Source organism: Mus musculus, chromosome 18, assembly GCF_000001635.26.
Source record: "Mus musculus strain C57BL/6J chromosome 18, GRCm38.p6 C57BL/6J".
Classification (NCBI taxonomy): Eukaryota; Metazoa; Chordata; class Mammalia; order Rodentia; family Muridae; genus Mus; species Mus musculus.
Window position 1 is genome coordinate 75164315 of NC_000084.6, and position 20939 is coordinate 75185253.

Here is a 20939-nt window from a genome sequence, read left to right on the forward strand (position 1 = left end):
TATTCATCGTCATCATCTTCCACCCTATGGTTTATAGCACCTCGAACATCGCTAACCCTCACTAATATCATTGGCAGCAGTGTCCTACCCTCAGCCACTTGTGAAACTGTGTACTTGCCATTGGGTTACATGTCCTGATCTGCTGGAGCAGAGAGAAATAGACAAAAGAAAGGGAAGGGAGTGGACCACCCGGGGAAGATACTGAGGGAAGGATGAGGGGCGAGAACAAAGGGGCAAGCGGGCGGGCGGGAGGAGAGGGAGCCTTGCTGTAGAGCAGATTGCTTCCTCAGCCTGAGCTCTGGCAGCTAGCTGTCTCCACGTGCAATTCGGAATACAATTCTGGGTCTACTTTCAACTTCCCTCACTCCCCACCTTCACCTTGCCGACCTCTCCTCCCTCTCACATTTTGCTTTCTTCTCAAGTAAGGTTTAAGATGTCAGCTACTGAAGGGTATTTTGATTTCCACTACAAAACCTCCCTGAGGTTCATGCAGGCCGATCATGTATCTGTAATGAACTGCCAGGCCTGGTCAGCCTAGGTTGGTGCCTGAGGAAACACTGTGGGGTCGGAATGCTTCCTAGTGCTTGGAAACATGTTTTGACTGTTGTCCAAGAGTTTCCACCTCCCTATCCCATTCCTGGACTGGTTACCAGATGTACTGCCCTGGGCCTCGGGGCCTGCCAGGCCACGCCAGTGTGACAGCTCGGGGACATGGAGCTCAGGCCTCTCCTGCGGCAACTCTCATCCCCAGCCTCACCCCTGCAGGGTAGACTAGGGCAGGCCTGTGGATGAGATGCGCGTGTAAGAGAAGGTCCTGGTCACCCTGTCATGCCACGCTAGTTTGCAAGCGGCTGACGTCCTGTATCTGCAGTGACACATGCTCAAGCATAGCCTAGCCCCAGTGGTAGAGCCGTTCACTCAACAGTGACACTAAAGGACAGACAGAGCCAGAGTCGGAACAGAGCAGTCACAGACACTCACAGAACCAAGTGGCACTGTTGTGTACAGCGTGCTTCCTGTACAGTTAGTTCCTAGAGAGTGTGATAGTGTAAGTGTGTGTGTGTGTGTGTGTGTGTGTGTGTGTGTGTGTTCAAGAGGAGGCTAATGCAGTCTGAAGGACATACTGCTGTGAGGACTGATGGAGCACGGGCACGTCACTGACGTCTCTTCCCAGTGTCAGAGTTCTGTGAACTCAGAGGGACCGCCTGGGCTGTTCCTCAAGGAGGAGGGAGGGCTCTGCTGCTGGGCTAGAAAGATGCTAGGCCTGCCTGCCAGTGATCCCCACCAGTCCTTGCCCTGTGCTTGAGAGAGACACACAGATGTGTGGAGCCCTCGGCACACCGGACACCTTTGGGATTCTGAAACCACGAGCCCTCCTCTGCTCACACACCGTGCGTGGGTCCTTTAAGCATCTTCTACTAGCGGGAGTTTGTCGAGTCTTCTTGCCTTCCTGGTCAGGGTCTGTTGGGTAGCACTCGTAGACCTTGGTATCCAAGACCGAGTTCCTTATCGCAGTTGCTGTGCTTTGCTATTGTGCCTTTATTTGTGGACTTATCATTTCCTGCCAGAGTCAATTTTTTGAAAATAGGAATGATTTGGTTTGTATATAATTCTCAGATCCTTTCCATGAACACATCTCTCTCGATAAGTATATTTGTCTGATTGTAATTGCAGGGCCCTGTATTATCCAAATATTCTAATAACTTAATGTGTGGTGACAGGGTCTTTTTAGGGGGAGGACATAGTTCACCAAGCTTTGTGCCTCCCACATCTGGAAACTCCTCCACTCCCAACCCTGGGAATCCTTGGATCACTTTTCACGCTCCCAGCCCTAGATGTCACTTGTGTTGAAACTGGATTGAGAATTTTTAGTAACTGGGAATTTGAATGCATTGTTAGTAACTACACAAAGTAAAGTTAACTATATATGTATGTATGTATGTATGTATGTATGTGTCAAATATATAACTGTGTACTACTGTTTCAGTTGCGGCAGAGGCAGTGAGTCGTCGGAGGCGTTGTATGCTGAGGTTCTTTGTTGTAAGGACAGTTGACTTTGAGTTCTGCTAAATTTTATGGTGCTTGATTCTAAGGTGCTGAGAAGAAAACAGGAATGGTGAAAATAATTTCTTTTGTCACTTTGGCTTTTAAATTTGGGGTTCCCATTAAGCATGTTAAACAAAGTGGCATTGACTTCTGTCTCCAGGTAGTACGTTCTTGGCTATGAGCACTAATCATGAACTTCTGGGAGTCATAGAACTCTTCTAGACTCTATCAGGAATTGTGGATGTTATGTTATGTGGCAGGAAAAAAACACCTCTGAATGTAGGGTTTTTTTTTTTTTAATGGAGCTGATGTAGTTTAAAATTTTTATGTATAGCTAGAAAACAGAGCCCCCACCCCCAACAGTAGATTAGACAAGACATTAGCAGCTTACTTACTGTGTAAAAGCCTGAGCAGGGGTGGCAGCTGTGCCCCATAAACACTTTACACTCAGAGTCCACCTGCCGTGTCCCCCAGACGCCTAGAGTCTTCAGCCTCATCTAGAGTCTGGGATAGCTCACTATAGAGTGTGCACAGCACACAGTACGAGATGGAAGGAAATGGCATCAGATGGAAATTGCTGTTTTTAAGGTACTCTCACTCATCTGAGCAGAGGTTAGTCACAAGTAGCCAACCTGCGCGAAGCACTTAAAATTGAGCCTTTAGCAGAATGGCCATGTGCTGGGGTAGAAGTAAGCTGTTCTGGGCTCCTGACCACCCCAGTGCTGCTACTGCAGGGGAAAATCACAGGTGCCTCCCCAGCTATCGATGTTTGTGGTCCAAGATAAGACAGGATTATTGGCTTAAAAAATCCTCTGCTTTGGACTGTTTCTTTCATAGAAAACACTAAGTAAAAAGGAGGTACCTTCTGAGAGGCCCTGAGGCACAAGGTGTGAAGTAAGAATTGATGGTAAAGCTTCATTAGAACAGGTCAGAGAACTCGGGTTTCAGAGGCCACTTACAGAGGCACATGGTGCATCTGAGGCAGTGAGCGTTGTCTTCTGTCAGAGCAGACCGACATGGGATTGCTCGGGGATTTTGTTGTTTTTCTCCAGACAGGTTTCTCCTCTAACTCACTGTGTAGCTTCAATCCTCCTGCCTCAGCCTCCTTTATACTGTGCCCAGGTATATAGTATTGTATCCAGGTAAGTGTAGTGTTGTCTGAAGTATGATGCTCCAGGCTTGAAGTGCTTGCGTTTGCTTAGTTTGCTCCTTTGGTGTCTCTTTATACTGTGGTTTTTAAAAAGTCACATCTGGTGCCCTTTTTTTCTCTTTCAAATATCTACATCTTCATCTGGAATCTAAGACAGTTTCTAAAAAGAGTTTCCTCAAATGAGCTTTCTAAAACTTCTAGACCAATCTTGTCTTAGTGTACCCCTCACAAAATCTGTAATGTATAATAAGTATTTGAAGCCATAGCAATAATTTTTCATGCATCGGATACTGTCTTAATAATTCTGTTGTGGCCGTATGCCTTATTGATTTCTGTGCCGCTGGTGTGGTATGAAATGAAATGTATCTTCCCACTTAAACCATCATGGTTTCCTTTTGAATTACATCCTCGGCACTTGATCTTCTCATCAGGCTGCTTACCCCTGTGCTCTGAGATGCTCTGCTCAGCCGTGCGGACTTTACCGCTTGTGCTCTGTGGAACATAAATCAATACCAGACAAGTCAGTCCACATTAGAAACGTCAGAAAGAAAACACAGTTAAGCCGTTAATTGTTAGAAATCACCTACCATAGGGTGTATTCTGCTTCAGTTTACTGTCTTCCCCTCAAGACTGACTGGTGTCCTGGAGACAGAGTGCAGATCCTGAGACATTGGGCCACGCCTGCACTGGTGCTGTGGCCAGATCTAGGTCTTGGCTCCCATGCCTTTTGCCATTTCTTTTCAAGACTTTTTGTTGTAAATGTTAGAATTGCTTAAGGTCTCTCTTCAGGTGTTCTCTACTCCCCTCACCCTGCTCCCACGAGACAGCTGTGTCGTGCTGTTTGAGAGGGGCTGGTGCAGGCCAGGCTGACCTCATGGAAACTCACTTTTCTAGCCAAGGATGAGGTTGAACTGCTGAGTCTCGGCCGTCACCTTCTGCGTGCTGGGCCTGGTTTATGCAGAGGTAGTCGGTGAATCCAGGCTTCTCCAATGTTAGCAAGTGCTCTACCAACTGAGCTACGGCCCCAGTCTCAATAGACTGTTGTCGAGGGCAAGAGGGTGTGTGTGTGTGAGGGGGTGCATTTGGGTCTTGCATGTGCCAGGTGAGTGCTGTTTTGCTTACTCAGACCTATGTCTGTGTTTAGTCACTGATCCCAGGCACCAGCTGTGAGAGTTGGCTACTTGATAGAAGAAACCTTGTATTTGCTGAGAATGAACGATTTTAGGTTCCTGAAAGTTGATTCGTTTTCTAATCACCACTTCCTCAAAGATTATCTTGTCTAGTTATGAAAAGGTAGTTGTCTTATTGTATCACTGTGACATCTTTAGGGTGCACCTGAGGATCAGTGGATGGTCGGATAATCAATCTCTCTCTGTTTCTTGCTCTCTCTCTCTCTCGCCCTCTCTCTCTCTCTCAGAGAGAGAAACAGAGACAGAGAGATTTTTAAAAGATGAAGAAAAGCCACATGATGAGGGTCTTAAGTTCTTCTGGAATATGTAAGTTATGTAAGTTGCAGACTTTTCTCCAGTAAAAGATTTTACAAATTGTCCACTTATTAAGGCTCTGGTAAGCCATGGCCGTGGAGGTGATGTCAACACACTTTGAAAGACTCCTTCTAAAAACATGTGCTCTGTAGCTCCAGGAAGCAGAAGAGCACAGAGAGAAGGGGAATTATCTTAAATTAGCTTTGTGTCATTAAATTAAACATAGCACTAAGAAATAATTTCTAAACAGGATCACTTAGGGAAGAAAGGGTTTACTCAGCTTCCACAGCACTGTTCATCATCCAAGGAAGTCAGGACAGGAACCCACACAGGGCAGGAACCTGGCGGCAGGAGCTGATGCAGAGGCCATGGAGGGTGCTGCTCACTGCCTTGCCTCCCATGGCTTACTCTGTCTGCTCTCCCCCATCAGTCCCTAATTAAGAAAATGCCTAACAGGCTTGTGTAAAGCCTGATCTTATGGAGGCATTTTCTCAATTGAGGCTCACTCTTCTCAGATGACTCCAGTTTGTGCCAAGTAGACAGTTACCTGTATAGTAAGGAATAAAACATACCAGTGTATGTGTTAAAAACGTTAATTTATGTACGTGTGCATGTGTGTGCATGTATGTTGCGTGCATGCATGTGCGCACCTGTGTGTGTGTGTGTGTGTGTGTGTGTGTGTGTGTGTGTGTGTGTGTGTGAGTGAGCGTGCATACTCATGCATATACATGTAGAAGCCAAAGGAAGACATTGGGTGTCTTCCGTTGCTTCTGTTCCATCCCTTTAGACTGGGCTTCTCACTGAACCTGAAGCTCGTGCTTTGGCTAGGCTGGCCTGCCAGGGAGATCCTGGGCCTGCCTTTCTCCTCCCCCAGTGCTCAGCCTTACCAGATCTCTTTTTCTTCTTCTTTTTAAATGTGATTACAGGGGATTCAAACTCAGACCCCCATGGTGGCATAGCTCTCACTCTTCCCCACTAGTCACCTCCCCAATCCTGATAGAAAAGCTAAGCTCACACTGTGCACAGTTAGAAGTGCTTAGAAAGTGTCTTCCTTACAGGAAGGTTGGTAAATTTTTGTGAACACCAAAATTAACAACTTGGCTCAACATAAATGTTATAAGGGCCCATCTTGGTGATCTTAAAAAACAACAACAACAACCAGACACCCAGCTTTACTGTATACAGGTGACCATCCAAAGGGGAAAATTTTGGAGATAAACTAATTGTTAAACTATAGCAAAAGGTGCCTATTAATGATATACATCTTTATCCCATGGGAAGAATGAATACCCTGAGCGTTATCACCCAAGGGAACAGAGTTAAGAAGGAAGGGTATGAAGTTTCCATTTGCCTTTTGGTTTGGTTTTGCACTATGTAAATACTTTATTTCACGTCAGCCAGGGCTCCGTCCCAGGCTGCTTCATAGGCTCTCGATGGGCTGCTGGGGCCAGTACCGGTACTTCTTCTTGTCCAGCTTGGCGTCTGGGAAGATCTCATTCGAGTCATCACTGGTCAGCTGGTCAAAGGGAATTGTGTTCCTCGTTTTCTCCAGCTGCTTCTCACACTCCTGGGTCCTGGGCTGAGGTCCAGACGCAAACTCAGCACAGCTCTTCACATCCCCCGTCCCCTCCTGTCCACCAGGGCTGTGTGTTTATCCTCAGGCACAGAGATCTTCAGGGCATTATACTGCTTTTCAAAATCATCCACCAAGCCAGGCTTGGCCACATTGGCCTTGTAGAAAGCCCAGTCAATCATTGGTGGTTTCTCAGACAGACTAGCCAACCTGGTGTGGAGGGTCTCTTTCCAGGACTTTAGGGCACTTCCAATTGCCTTCTGGTTTTGGGGTATGAGCTCCACACAAGATACCCAATCACTGGTTTTTAGAGCAAGTTTATGCCCAGCCATCTTGAGATACTCCAGCAGAGCGCTGTTTCTCCATTTGCTTTTTAAAAGCAGTAGTCTATCTTTTATCCACCAGCTGCTTTTTAGGTGATAATTTCCTTGGTCAAGGAGACACCATAGCCACAGTTGATATGTTCTGTGGGTCTGTAGGTGTGGTCAGAGTTCCTGGACACTTTCTCATGCAATTTAGACTGTGCGTACAGACAACTGGAGTGCACATAGAGCTCCACATGTTGGATGCTCTTCCCCTGCGGCTGCCATTTGCAGGGAATGTCATGTGCACATTCAGACACGCAGACTTGCACAACTGCTTATTAGAGAAATATTCTTGGTTACTGAGTGTCTCACAGAGTTAAACATACAGGCTTTCCCATATATGGAAGAAAAGTAATTCCACCCACTTGCCATGCCTTGGCATGTCATGATGCCAGCCCTTCACATTTCTTTGACTTCCCGAGCTTAAATAGACAGTGATGTAAATCAGCAGTTAAAGCTGCACCTACCAGCCCTTGGTGACTAAGCCATCACACGGCTGAAGAGGAAGGGAGAGCCACGTCAGTTTGCCTGCACAGTGGCAGTCACATTCAGTCTAACCCCAGCCTTCTGAGTTACAGTGACAAGATTATTTATTTCTAGGCTACAAAAGATGAGGAAGCAGAGAGAATCCAGGAAGTTAGGATGGCTGGGCAGAGATCCGAAAGCTGGCAGTAAAATTGCAGTCTTCCTGGGGTCCCTGTTCTGATCAGACTTCCATCTTCCTGACTTTACAATGTCACAGCATTGTAAAGATGAGCATATCTCACCACGCAAGTACTCCATGATTCTCAACAGATAACTTCCAGTCTCAGGGTTTTGAGCTGGGTGAGGTCCTGCATGTCTTTAATCCCAGCACTCTGCAAGCAGAGGTGGGTGGGTCTCTATGAGTTCAAGGCCAGCCTAGCCCCAGTCATCCAGGACTACATGGTGAAACCCTGTCTCAGAAAATAAAACCAAAAGAGATTTAAGTTTTCAGCTGTTACATGTTTCACTGTTTCCTGTCTGAGCTGAAATGATATGTAGCATGTTTCCATGTGTGTTCTCAGCTTGAGCTTAAACTGGCGTGCATTTGCATATCACAGAGAGCTGTTTATAAGAGCTAGCTCATTAAAATTTAATTTTAAATGAACCTTAGCTGTACCGTGTGGATTTTTAAAGGTTGCACGTGATACAGTGTGCCCATGTGCAGTGTCCTCATTGGTAATAATGCTGGTATTTCCTGATCTCTCCAACAAATGCGACTCTAATGAACAATTATTGCTTTAGTCTTCAACATAACTCTATGCGATGCTACCTTATACTCCTCCTGTATGGGTAAGGCACAGAGTGATCATAGAAACTGCCGCAGTGGAGGAGGCACCGATAGAGGTGGATGGCTTTGCCCTGCACTGTCCTGGCTACCATGCTTGTCACAGAAGTCTGAGGCAATTTCAGCCAACACTGAAGCCACTTTCAAACCCTGATTTATTAGACATTTTAGCCATATTGTATCTAAAGTTGAACTTGTTGTGTACCCACTTACAGTTGAGTCTGGATTTAGACTCTGTAAACAGGAAGCGCTATTTTGTTCTTTGAACTTCTGTGTAGCATCCTAGAGCCAGCTGCTCAACCCAGACGCCTCCTCTCCAGCTTTGCTCAGCTTCAGCTCCTTATGCTGGACTGGAGGCGTGGCTGGGGGGTGGGGGGGACCAAGTCTGCCTCTTAACTTTCCGTAGAAGCTTGAATATTTTGGTTCTCATAGTAGAGTGAGTGGTTGTGAGATACTCATATTCTCTATCTCCCTAACCTTTTCCTTCCTGCTCCCCACCCCATAGTTGCTCTCTCTTCCAGCACTGGCTTTTTGTTTGGGGTTGATCCTGTTGTTCCCCACCCCCACCCACCACTGTGCTGGGATTGAAACCAGAGCCTCACACATGTTAGGAATTGCTCTCCCACTGAACCACATCCTAGGCCTCTCAGATGGTTTAACCAGATTTTATAACATAAGCATGTATCTAGACTTCCAAGGTAGCCCAAAGGATAAGTCCTACTGTTACCTACTACTGGGAGTCAGCAACTGAACATGATTTGGAATGGTGGCTGACAGGTCTGATTTCCTTGTCATTCCCCTGTTTGGTGACTGAGTGACTTTAAGTAAACAGACAGATGTGGCTTTCCTGGGGATTTGGTGGTGTCTTTAATGATCCCCGAAAGTCCATCCTGTACAGATAGCTACAATGATGCTTAGTGTCATTTCTGCAAAATGTCAGATAGTAAGAGAAAAATTAGTATATTAATCTAGAATCTGAATAAAGAGCTGCAGAAAAATATATCTCTACATACTCAGTTTAAAGGAAATGAGGTCTGGGGAGGACTTACTATCGTTTAGTTTAAAGGAGATGAGGTCTGGGGAGGACTTACTATCGTTTAGTTTAAAGGAAATGAGGTCTGGGGAGGATTTACTATCGTTTAGCTAAGTGTACCAAAGCTTCTGGAGTTTTTCCTTAGGATCCACCAGCCATCGTCTCAGAGATAGATCATCACAGTGCATTAAATGCTCACTGCTGTACCGCAAGGGGCCTTCGCCTGTCCTGTGGTGCTTCCACATCTTACTCAGCACTGTATCACTGAACATACAATGCAGGCTGTAGAAGCAATGTGCTATGACTGTATTGAAGAGAAGAACTCCCGTCTTCCTTAGCTTTAAAATAGTCTTTCTGAAGAGTTACTTTCTGTGCCTAGCACCAAGCAGCAAATGCAAGAGATATCCCAGCTACCAGATTCTGTTTAACACATGTGTGGCTGTGGCAAGAATCATCAGCATTTCCCATTGTGTGGTTGTTTAGAGAGATCTTACTTCATGCTCAGCCTTCCCTTCCTCTTGTGAATGTAGCACTGGGAAGAGCGAGCTGTCTGTACCCATGAAGACCCTGTGCTCTTGCTGAACTGCTCTGCTGAAACTCTGCAGTCCAAGCTGAAAGGCCTCCACTCCCAGTTTCTTGCCGGAATGCACACCGGCCTATGCCCTTTGTGTTGTCCAGTCTTGGTCTCCTACTGCTCTACCTGCCCACATGCTAGGTAGGTATTATGTCTAGGCTTAGCTCAGTGCTTCATAGAAAATACAGGTCATTCGGTTTTTAATGTACTTTGGATCAAGATGATGAGCGCAGTCTGTTACTAAAGCTTTTTTTGATATTCTTTATGTTATTTAGAAGTTTGCAAAGCATCTAAACACAGACAAAAAAAAAAAAAAACAGACATCTGAACCCATAATTCTAAAAATAAAAAACACGGTCTTACTATATATTCCCAGTTGGCCTGGAATTCACAGTGTAGACTCAGGTGACCTTGAACTCATGAAGGCCTGCCTGCCTCGTGGGATTATGGTGTGTGCTGCCATACCAAGTTTGGGCCTGTTCTTCTTCTGAGCAGACAGATCTGAAAGGCTCACTCCCAGTTCTGTTGTCTGTGTGTCACACCTCCTCCGGACAACACGTGCCTCCTGTACCACGCCACCTTACTTTTTTGGGCTAAAGAGACAAAACTGGCTGGACCAGACAGGACTCACTCCTGGATGGGGAACTTGTACATCCTGTCTTTTCTCTTTTCCACATGGTACTTTATGTGAGGACCATTCAATGTGGATTTCACTTTCAATTCCTTCTACAGTCAAATCGATGGTAGCCTTGCTCCATGGTAGTGCGAGTACTATCCCAAAGAGCAAGACGAACTCTTGCCGTCATTGCTTACTTCTGCCGTGTTTAATGATTCTGTATCCCTGGAGGGAAATCTGTTGAGATACAAAGTTTGCTGCTTTTCATGTATGGGGACCTGTGCTCACTGGAGTAGTGTGACTTGCCTTCAAGAATGAAAGTAATAAGCAAGCAGTCTTTGCAGTCAAATAACTTTACTCATTTAGAATACATGGAAGTGTGTCACAGTCCCCCAAACCAAAGACATAAAATCCACCTTCCCCACACATGTGCATAATGGCACAAGTAGTGTAGTTGTCATGCAGTTGTTCATAAACTGGTTATCAGATGGCATTTTCTGAGGTTGTCCAATTAGGAAAACTTTTTTCTGATGCCCTGTACTTATAGAAATACAACTATTTCCCAGAAGTATAATTACATCCCAGCCTACTGATATTGTTTTCTTTTTGTTTGTTTGTTTGTTTGTTTGTTTGTTTTTGTTTGATTGGTTGGTTGGTTGGTTTTTTTTCTTTTTCAAATACTTGAAGAAAGTTTACTTTTCATTGTTTTAAATGTATTATTTCATTAAAAATAACTTTCTGAAGTTTTCCTGTTTCAGAAAGACAAGGAAGAAAAATTGCCACAACTTTGAGGCTAACTGGCCTAGGTAGTGCGTTCTAGGGTAATGCTACATAGCAAGACCCTTTGTCATTACAAAATAAAAATAAAGGACTTGCTAGTGGAAATGCTGAGGCTTCAGTTCTTTATACCAGAATATGGTCCTGATGCAAGGCACTGGCTTCCTGTTGTCATCTTGCTCTCCCAGCTTCCCTCTGTAGAGCATCACTGTCCTGTCTGCCAGTGAGCTAAGAGGCACAGAGGTGATTTTTAGAGTTGAACAGATGTCGTGACATGAGCAGGGTGACACCAGGACTCTACTTCACCAACTGCCGTGACACTCGAGTGACTCCCTCTGAGTGCCTTCAGTGAGTGTGATCTGTCCTTTGACAGTCAAATGGCTACCTGTGTGGCTTTGTCTCTCTGTCCTCTTTGGCAGCGTTTGGATTTCTGACTTTTACAAGATCCCTCTGCATTGTGCATTTGTTTGATAGATAAAGGTGGAGTGGAAAGCTTATTCTCTGTCAGGTTTTCAGGAACTGACATTCACTCTGATATGAGAGAATATGGTAGACACAGCAGTGAGTTAAAGTATTTCAGATTTGAGCCTTAAAGAGTTCATGTGAATGGTTCAGTTCGTTAATAGAACGTGTGCAGAGACAGTTGTTCTCAGGTAGGCTCCTGACTAGTGTGGCTTTTGAACAGCAATTGGAAGACGGGCACTGTAGGACTAGTAAGTTTGTTCCAAGCGTGGGGTGGTATAAAAGAAAATACAGGCAAGAGTGGGTGAGAGACACAAAGGATTCATTTAGGAGAAAAGAGTGGAGGGATGGGACAGGACATGGGAAGAACTGAGATCAGACATGGGGATAGAAGAGACTGCAGCCATTTGAAATGGAGAAAAGGGCTGTGATTCAAATATCGAGAGCCAAAGCAGGGAGGTGAGGTGGGCGCCCTGCCCCCCAAAAGAGAATAACGGACAGTTTTAGTATGCTTCACTGTTTAATAAGAAAGGCCGTGGGAGAACAAAGGGGGAAGTGAGTAATAGGAGATGATCATAAGAGAGCAAACTATGAAATGGAGACAGGACGGATCTGCGCGTGAGACTGTCCTTGCTCCAGTAGGACACGTGGCTTCCCCATTTCCTAATTACTCGCACATCATTAATAAAGCACAAAGGTAAGAGAAAAATTTAAGTCCTTAGTATCAGAAGTGATACATTGTGCTGAGGAGACAGCTGCATGCTGTTGGAACATGCGCTGGTTTGTACAAGAGCCTGGGCTAACCGTAAAGCAGTGCAAAGGCCAAAGCAAAAACAAAACTGCAAGCAGGTATCAGCAGTTCACCAGGACGTTCAGGACTGGCCCTGGTGCTGCAGGACAGAAGCTGGCGTTTCTGTGGTGTTGTGAGGTCAAGTCAGGTGCCAGCGCACATATTTGTTCTGCAACCGAGAGGCCCGTGCAAGTTAGCAAGAGAGATGGTGTTCTAGCTTCATCTCTGTGGCTGTGATAAAAGTATCCCAAACAAAACAAGGCATGGGAGGAAAGCGGTTGGTTGGCTCCATTGCACAGGTCCAAATACAAGTCCCTTCCAGCAAGGACGTCAAGGCAAGGACACAAGAATGACTCGCACCACATCCAAGTTAAGAGCAGAGAGGAAAGAAAGGATGCTTGCTGGCTGCTTGTGCCAGCTGCCTTTCTTTACTCATACAGGTCTGGGACGAGCCTAGGGAATGCTGTAGCCCACAGTGGGCTGGGCCAGTTAACAAACAAGGCAGTCCCCACAGACATACCCATAGACCAATCAGATCTAGATAATTCCTCAGCTGAGACTGATTTTCCTGGTGATTCTATGTCACTATTTAAAACTTTGCACAGATGGGGAGAGTAGGGAAGCCTCGCTTCCTGGGCATCGGAACTCTTAGCATAGTACCTGTTACATGTTAAGTATGTAAATGCTAATATGGTTATTTTCTTGATTACTTTAACACTGAATGTCTACATATTGGTAGCTCATGTGCCTTATTTCACACCCAGTGCCATCGAGGGCATCCTCACTTCTCAAAGGGAGACAGGTTTTCACGGTCACGTGACATTCTCAGTCACATGACAGATAACCGACTATAATTCTCGTGTTGTAACAAGAGATCCTTAAGGGTGTCTCCATTAGCATGGCCTATTTCAAACCCAGTTTCTGTTCTGCTCCTGACAAATCCCATAGTCACTGTAAGAGACAGCCCAGTAACTTAGCCATTTAATTTTATATTCTAAATAAGAAGTGTAAAACTTATTAGCTAGGAGGGGGTATTCTTAGCATGTAAAAATGGAGACATGAATTTAGATCTTTTAAGATTTAAATACCATTCAGAAGAGATTTGTGATGTTATCAGTGGGTGGATGAGCGTATCCTTCTTTGGCCACTAACATCTGTTCCTTTTTCCTGCAATGCCTCTTCCCTCAGTCTCGGCATACAGTATACGTCTTCTTCGGGTCTTTGCTTGGATGGCACCTCCTCTGTGAGGCCATCCTCACCATCCCATCCAGATCCAGGCCTTCTTTCTGGCTCTGTCCATCTCTCTGTGGCTTTGCTTTTATAATTTCCTGGACTGTGGTTGTTTCAGAAGCACTCTGGTAATTGTCTACAATTCTGAGATCTGCTCTAAACACCAGCCCCATGGTAGAGTACAGATTTCGGCTTCTCTCCTGCTTCAGTAACCAATCCTTAGACATGTGAGCTTTTCTTTAGAATTGGTTTGCTTGTAAAATAGTTTATTGGATGGTCTCAGTGTGGGAGGAGTTGTGGCTGCAGCCGAAAGCCCAGGCTCAGCTGTCTTCCATCCAACCCTGGAGGAAGGCGGCCCCTCCCCAGCAGACAGAGCAGTGTGGGCAAATAATGGCAAGAAATGGAAAAACTCTGCTGTTGTTTTTCCCATGGAAGAGGAAGTTTCCACTGCTGGTCTTGTGTTGACTTGGAATGGAAGGGAGAGTGAGTCTGCTTTAACAGTGTAGCTCCATGTCCTAGTCAGCTCTAGCTGCCTAACAAATACCACAGACTGAGTGATATGCGTGAGACAAATCTCCCCACAGGGCTGGCGTCCCGCAGTGGGTGCTGTCTTAGAGTGCACGCATGTGGCCGGCCTAGAAAAAAGCACTCTGTTGTGTCTGCTAAGGACACTGTATTAGTGACAATTCCATTGCTGTGATAGAATACCATGGCCAAGGCAACTTAAAGAGCCGTCACTATAACTTACAGTTTCAGAAGGGTAGCATACATAACTGTCTTAGGGTTGCTGTTGCTGTGATGAAACACCATGGCCAAAGTAACTTGGGGAGGAAAGAGTTTATTCGGCTTATGCCTCCACATCATGTTCATCGAAGGAAGTCAGAACAGGAACTCAAGCAGGGCAGGAACTTGGTTGCAGGAGCTCAACCTGCTTTCTTATAGAACTCGGGACCACCAGCCCAGGGATGGCACTGCCCACAATGAGCTGGGCCCTCCCCACCAATCACTAATTAAGAAAATGCCCTATAGACTTGTGTATAGCATGGTCTTATTGACACAATTTCTCAACTGAGGCTCCCTCTTCTCCAGTGGCTCTAGCTTGTGTCAAGTTGACATAAAACTGCCAGCACAATAATGATAGTGACAGAGTGGCAACCAGGGCAGAGAGGGAGGGGCTGGAAGTGGCAAGAGACCTTCTACTGTTAAGACCCACCCCCTCATTCCTTGAAGTTCAGTAAAATTCAGCAAAATTGGTTCTCCTCTAAACAAGCTCGTCCATGGTGTAATTCTGTATCCTGGACATGCGAGTGTCCTATTGTGCAGATTCTTATCATAAATCAGCTGGTCCGGCTTATAGAACTGGGGGGGGGGGCGCACAGCCAAGTTAAGACACACTTATACCATGTAAATGTAGTATTCAACATCATAGCTGCGGTGCTCTTGGAAAACAGTTTTTGCCTCGAGTTGCTCTTGTAAAATCATCTCAGCTGGGCTGCAGAGATGGCTCAGTGGTTAAGAGAGCACTGACTGCTCTTCCAGAGGTCCTAAGTTCAAATCCCAGCAACCACGTGGTGGCTCATAACCATCTGTAATGGGATCTGATGCCCTCTTCTGGTGTGTCTGAAGACAGCTACAGTGTAGTCATATACGGAAAATAAATAAATCTTTAAGAAAAAAAATCATCTTAGCCTCTACTCTATCCTTGGCTTTTCTGGCCAGAGTCAGTCTGTCTGTCTGTCTGTCTCTCTCTCTCTCTTTCTTTCTTTCTTTCTTTCTTTCTTTCTTTCTTTCTTTCTTTCTTTCCTCCCTTTTTTCTTTTCCTCCCTTCCTCTCTCTCTCTCTCTCTCTCTCTCTCACTCTCTCCCTCTCCCTCTCCCTCTCCCTCTCCCTCTCCCTCTCCCTCTCCCTCTCTCTCCTTCCTTCCTTCCTTCCTTCCTTCCTTCCTTCCTGAGACAGTCAATTAAAAATAAGTACAAACTTGATTCCAAGCACTTCTACAGTGGTGCCGTGCCTGGTGAGCTGGTCCTGAGCAGCCGTGGAGAGCAAGGCTGTAAGCTGTTTCCTCCATGGCTCTTGTCTCTGCTCCTGACTCAGGATGGGCTGGGATTGGAACACATAAACCAAATAACCCCCTTTTTCCCCCAAGTTGCTTTTTGTTCTTGTGTTTATCCCAGCAGTAGGAGAGAAACTGAAAGAGCCTGCTTTACTGTAGGCCACCCTCCCTTGCTTGCTGTAAGTTGACATTTGCTGTTTACTGCTCAGTAATCGAGAAGGTGCTTCCTTCAACTCTGTTCTCTGATTTAAATGCTTTCCCACAATCCCTTCCCCCAGAAGTAACAGCTAATCACCTCCAGATTCAAAGTGAACATAGATTTTAACTTCATGTTGAATAAAAATGGTGCATGATTGCGATAACAATTTATCTTTCATTGAGAAACAAATGTTTCTTTCTCACAAAGATAGACTTGTATATTCTAGCTGAATAAATATTTACTTTTAGTCTGAACAGATTAGATTTTGTAATCCCAGACAGTTTGTGTCTGTCTAAATAGTCTTCTTATCAGACTAGCAATAAGCTACCAGTTTTCCAAAAACAGACTACTTGACAAATAATTACATAAAATATTACACAAAATATTACATAAAAGCAACTTGGGATCAAATATTATGTAACCTATACTATTGGCTGATGAAACTCTATGGTGTAGCGCATGATACTTGCTCCACTGAAAATAAAGATTAACCCTCTCCACCCTAGTAATAAACAAGGAATTAAAACAGATTTACGTTTGGGATCTTTTGCCCAAAGCTTTCATTTTTCTACAATGGTGCATTAGTACTGGGAGAGAGTGTTGTTTGCTGTTAGTGTCTCTCTCTTTTTTTTTAACCTCTGTAATTATTAGTTTATTAGTATCATCCAGGACTCATGTTCAGTATTCCTCCTCAAATTACATTAACAACGCAAATGTAAAGAACCCAAGTCAGAATTATATAACAGCACTCCATCACAAAAGCGCGTGAAATTACAAGAACGCTATTTTATCTTTTGTTTGTTTGTTTGTTTGTTTTGTTTGTTTGTTTGTTTGGTTGGTTGGTTGGTTGTTGTTGATTTTTTTTTAAAGAACACTATTTTAAAACACTGGCACTTTAAGAGAACGATAATCTCAAAAAACAACCCACTAAACTGTCAAATTGTTCCCTAAACTAAGCAGATTAAACATGATTAATGAATGAGTTTGGGTTTTATAAAGAAAAAGCAAATGGATTGGACAAATGGTACTAATATGCAAAGTTTATCCTCTTGTATCTGATTCATAAAGGGACAAACCACAGTATAGGAAAATATACCCTTTATTTTAAATGTGGCATAATTTTAAAAGCTGGCTCAAGTAATTAAAAATACCTTTAAACAGTCAAGTTTCCTGAGCAATCCATATCTAGATAGAAGGGCAAAGGCGTTACAGCCAGCGTTCTTGTGATAGCCTTCGCTGGGACTAAGGTCAACAAATAGTACAGCAGTCTTGTATTTTAAGCTCACACTTTTGGGGATACATTCTCAGGTCTTCTTTAGTAGGGGAAACTGCAAAATATAACTGCCATTACACAGTAATGGCGGTTAAAGGAGAGTCCTCGTGTAAGGATTAGAAGGTACTTTTCCATCAGTCCTTCAAGGACAGACGTTCAGATTGCTTGATCCTAATAGTCCCACGGTGTGACACCGTTGATCACTCCTTGCTTTGCCAAGTAGGTTATATAATATCTCTTATCCAGCTATCACGATTTAGGAGATTCTTCAACTATGGATGAAAATGTTACCCTACCACAATGGCAGGGCGTGTGGACAAAAGCGCTCTTCCAGCTAACTAGATGAAAGATAACACAGTAATAATCCATGCGACCCAAAATGGGCAAAGCAAAAGACTAGCTTCCCCTCGAGAAGAAAACTTTCAGACCTATGAAAAGGACAACAATACTAATAAAAAAAAAATTGTATTTACTTAGAAGCATTCAGAATGTCAACAAAGCAGCCGCAATTTTTTTTTTCAATTACAGAGTGGTATTCAGTTAACAGAACAACAATTATCTTCGTATAAGCTGCATCAGAGACAACTGAAGATGAAAAAAATAAAGCCAAAAGGGAAAAAACAAAAAACAAAAAACTACTGTCCCCATATATAACTAATTTGTGCTGTGTACCAACAAGAACCTGCTTTAAATTTCCATACCAATTTACAACCCCCAGACTGTACCAGGCAAGGTTAGTGGCTATTGAAAATACCACCAGGACAGGGCTATCTAAAGACTCATTTGGTAGTGTGTTAACTATACAAAAAAAGACACTGTACAGTTTAAAAACAAATCTTACACAGCCTTACATTTCAATTTTTTTCTTTAAAAGGAGTGAGTTGTGTACAGGGGGGTTAAATGCTTTATAGACAAGAAAAAAAACTTCGCTAGAACCAACTTATTCATCATCATCTTCTTCATCTTCGTTTCCTCTTCCTCATCCTCTTCATCCTCCTCATCATCTTCCTCTTCCTTCTTTTTCTTGCTCTTTTCAACCTTGACCACCCCCTTTTTTGCTGCATCAGGTTTTCCTTTAGCTCTGTAGGCAGCAATATCCTTCTCGTACTTCTCCTTCAGCTTGACAGCCTTCTTCTCATAGGGCTGCTTGTCTTTCGCTGCAGTGTTGATCCACATCTCTCCTAGTTTCTTTGCAACATCACCAATGGATAAGCCAGGCTGCTCGCCTTTGATTTTGGGGCGGTACTCAGAACAGAACAAGAAGGCCGAAGGAGGCCTCTTGGGTGCATTGGGGTCCTTGAACTTCTTTTTGGTCTCCCCTTTGGGCGGAATGTAGGTTTTCATTTCTCTTTCATAACGAGCCTTGCCAGCCTTTGCCATATCTTCAAATTTCCCCTTTTCTTTAGCAGACATGGTCTTCCACCTTTCTGAGCACTTCTTGGAGAACTCTGAGAAGTTGACAGAAGCATCCGGGTGCTACTTCTTGTGCTCCTCCCGGCAAGTTTGCACAAAGAATGCATATGAGGACATTTTGCCTCTCGGCTTCTTAGGATCTCCTTTGCCCATGTTTAGTTGATTTTCCTCTGCGAGGCACAGAGTCGCCCTGTGTCCGTCCGGCTCACGCTTGCCCTGGCGCTGTCTCTATGGAGCTCAATGTACTGCAATGGCTCTGTTAGCATCTCTCTTGATGGAGAGTGAATGTAGTAAGATGTCCCTTATCTTTCCTCTGAAACAGGGACAGAAATGTGTACATTGTAGATAAAATTGTATGTGTGTGCAGTACACACATGCCATGGCACATGTATAGAAATCTGAAGATAACATGTGAGATGAGAGTCAGTTTGCTTGGTCCTTCTACCATGTGGATTCTGAGGATCAAACTCATAAAGCTTTGGTGGGGATGCCTCTCCCCCTGAGCCCTGCGATACTCTTGATGGGGAGTTCATGAAGTCCCAGCTCTTCACTGGTCATTGTTTGGATGGCCACCTTATCACCTGCTTTTCCTTCTCCTCCTAGTTGCCTTCATTACTGACAAGAACAGCAAAATGACCACATTCTCCTACCTGACTTGAAGACATTATAGGGTGACCATGGAGCCAAGACAAAAACTGTGATATGGCTTTTAATTAAATACTTGAAGCGTATTAGGAGAAGTGTAAAGTGTTTGCTATGCTGGGAAATCTCCACTTGCCTCCTTAAACTGGGCACCGTCCACTGTTGGTCTCATTCCCTTGTCAGTCATAACTAAGACAGGAAATAGTCCATCTGGCAGATAGCATGCTTCAGGTTTTTAGATAACAGGTAATACAGCTCATGCACTGTGTTGGGAGTCGGGGTCAGGTGTTCCATCTCCGAGAATGTTGTTAGTTTCATTTCATTATGTCATCTGTCCGTTCCTCAGACATGAAGCAGGAGCTGCTTTACACATTTAAGACTGCAAACAGAGCAAACTAGTTTCTTTCAGTGTGTTCTAATGAGATTGCATAGCAAATCTGCCATGGCTGGGATCAGCCATAGCTACAGAGCCAGCAGAGGGAGCCCAGTACATGGGTTTATCTCTGAGTCTTGAAGAAGACAGAGAGAGAGACAGAGAGGGCTCAACACTAAGTTCACTTCTTAAAACAGGCAGTTGTTTTCCTGTCTACAGCATAAGGTCAGCGATGACTTTGTCTTAAGGTAAAGACATTTCTTACATCTATTGATAGAAGCCTATCTTTATAATTATTGGGATTTATGGTAATGAGCTGTATTTTAATCTGGTTTTGTTTTGGTTGGTTGGTTGGATTTTTGTTTGTTTTGATTTGAATTTTATTTATTTTTGTTTGCTCATTTGTTTGTTTTTTGAGACAAGATATCTCTGTACAGACCTGGCTGTCCTGGAACTCATTCTGTAAACTAGAGTGATCCAGCCTCTGCCTCGGGATTAAAGGCATGTGCCCCCCCACCACCCAGCTGATCTTCATTTTCTTGCATGGCTCACTAATTGCTAAGTGCATTTTATCAAAGACTCGGAGACGTATTCAGTGTGTTGTTGCCAATGAACGCTGCTGTTTGAGTACACAGGTGTTAAAGGGCGTTTTAAGTGAGAGTTGTGGAGAACAAAAGTATGCTTTGCTAAAGTACTACCGTAGCGGTGTTTTGAAGGCATTCTGAATAGAGGCTTGCTATTGCAGGCTTTGAGGGATAATGAGGACAAGGTCTCACACTAGTGAGGTTGTTTATGGGAAACGTTAATTCTGAATTTGTTCTGACTCCATTCTCCCTTTGCCTTCCAGTCTTCCCATCCCCACACATTCCCATCCTGTCTTTCCCTCTGGATTTTTATTTTTTAGAAAGTTTTACTGAAGACAGTACGATGTGAGTTGGAAATTGAATGAAACTGAACTTCCAAGACTTTTAGTTAAGGCCAGAAACTGAGATGTATAGTTTCATTCAGGCTTTGGTGGTATTTTCAGGCACGGAGATCTTACTTGGTGGTTTGTGTTTGGTTTGCAGGCTATGGGAAAGGGTCTGCTTCTCTATTTCACAGTGAGTCACAGCCAGGGTGGGTTTCCTGTGAACTTACTGTGAATAGACTCGGTTTGTGTTCTCAGTGAAAAGTATTTCTAAACTTTAACTCACAGGATATTTTACACATGAATACAGTCAGAAGATTTTTTTTTTTTAAGGGAAACAAGGACCAGGAATAACTAGCACTGTGGCCATTGGTACAAGAGACATTGCAGAGTAACTGAGGCAGGAGGAAAGGAAAGACTGGGCATATGTGCCCTTGAACATCTGTTCACTGAAGCAAGTATATGTGTGCAGAGCAAGCAGAAATTACAAACTAATTACATGCAGGGTCAAAGGAAGTCGATATAAATATACAAGTCTTTACAGATCGGAGACTTTTTAAAAATAGTAATACAGCTAGCAGAAATTGGAAAAGAAGGGATTTAGGAGGCCAGCAAGCTAACTCAGTGAGAAAAAGCCCTCGTCTAGCAAGCCGGCGACCTGCTCCCCGGA

The 20939-nt window shown here is 44.2% G+C and overlaps 1 protein-coding gene and 2 pseudogenes across 5 annotated transcripts in view; 1 reads left to right on the plus strand and 2 right to left on the minus strand.

The window, feature by feature from the left end:
- The window catches only part of Dym (dymeclin), a 268268-nt gene that overhangs the window by 145616 nt on the left and 101713 nt on the right, over positions 1-20939 (plus strand). The gene's annotated exons all lie outside the window — the stretch shown is intronic.
- Positions 6050-6596, minus strand: Gm6870 (predicted gene 6870; annotated as a pseudogene).
- Gm8807 (predicted gene 8807) lies at positions 17354-18611 on the minus strand (annotated as a pseudogene).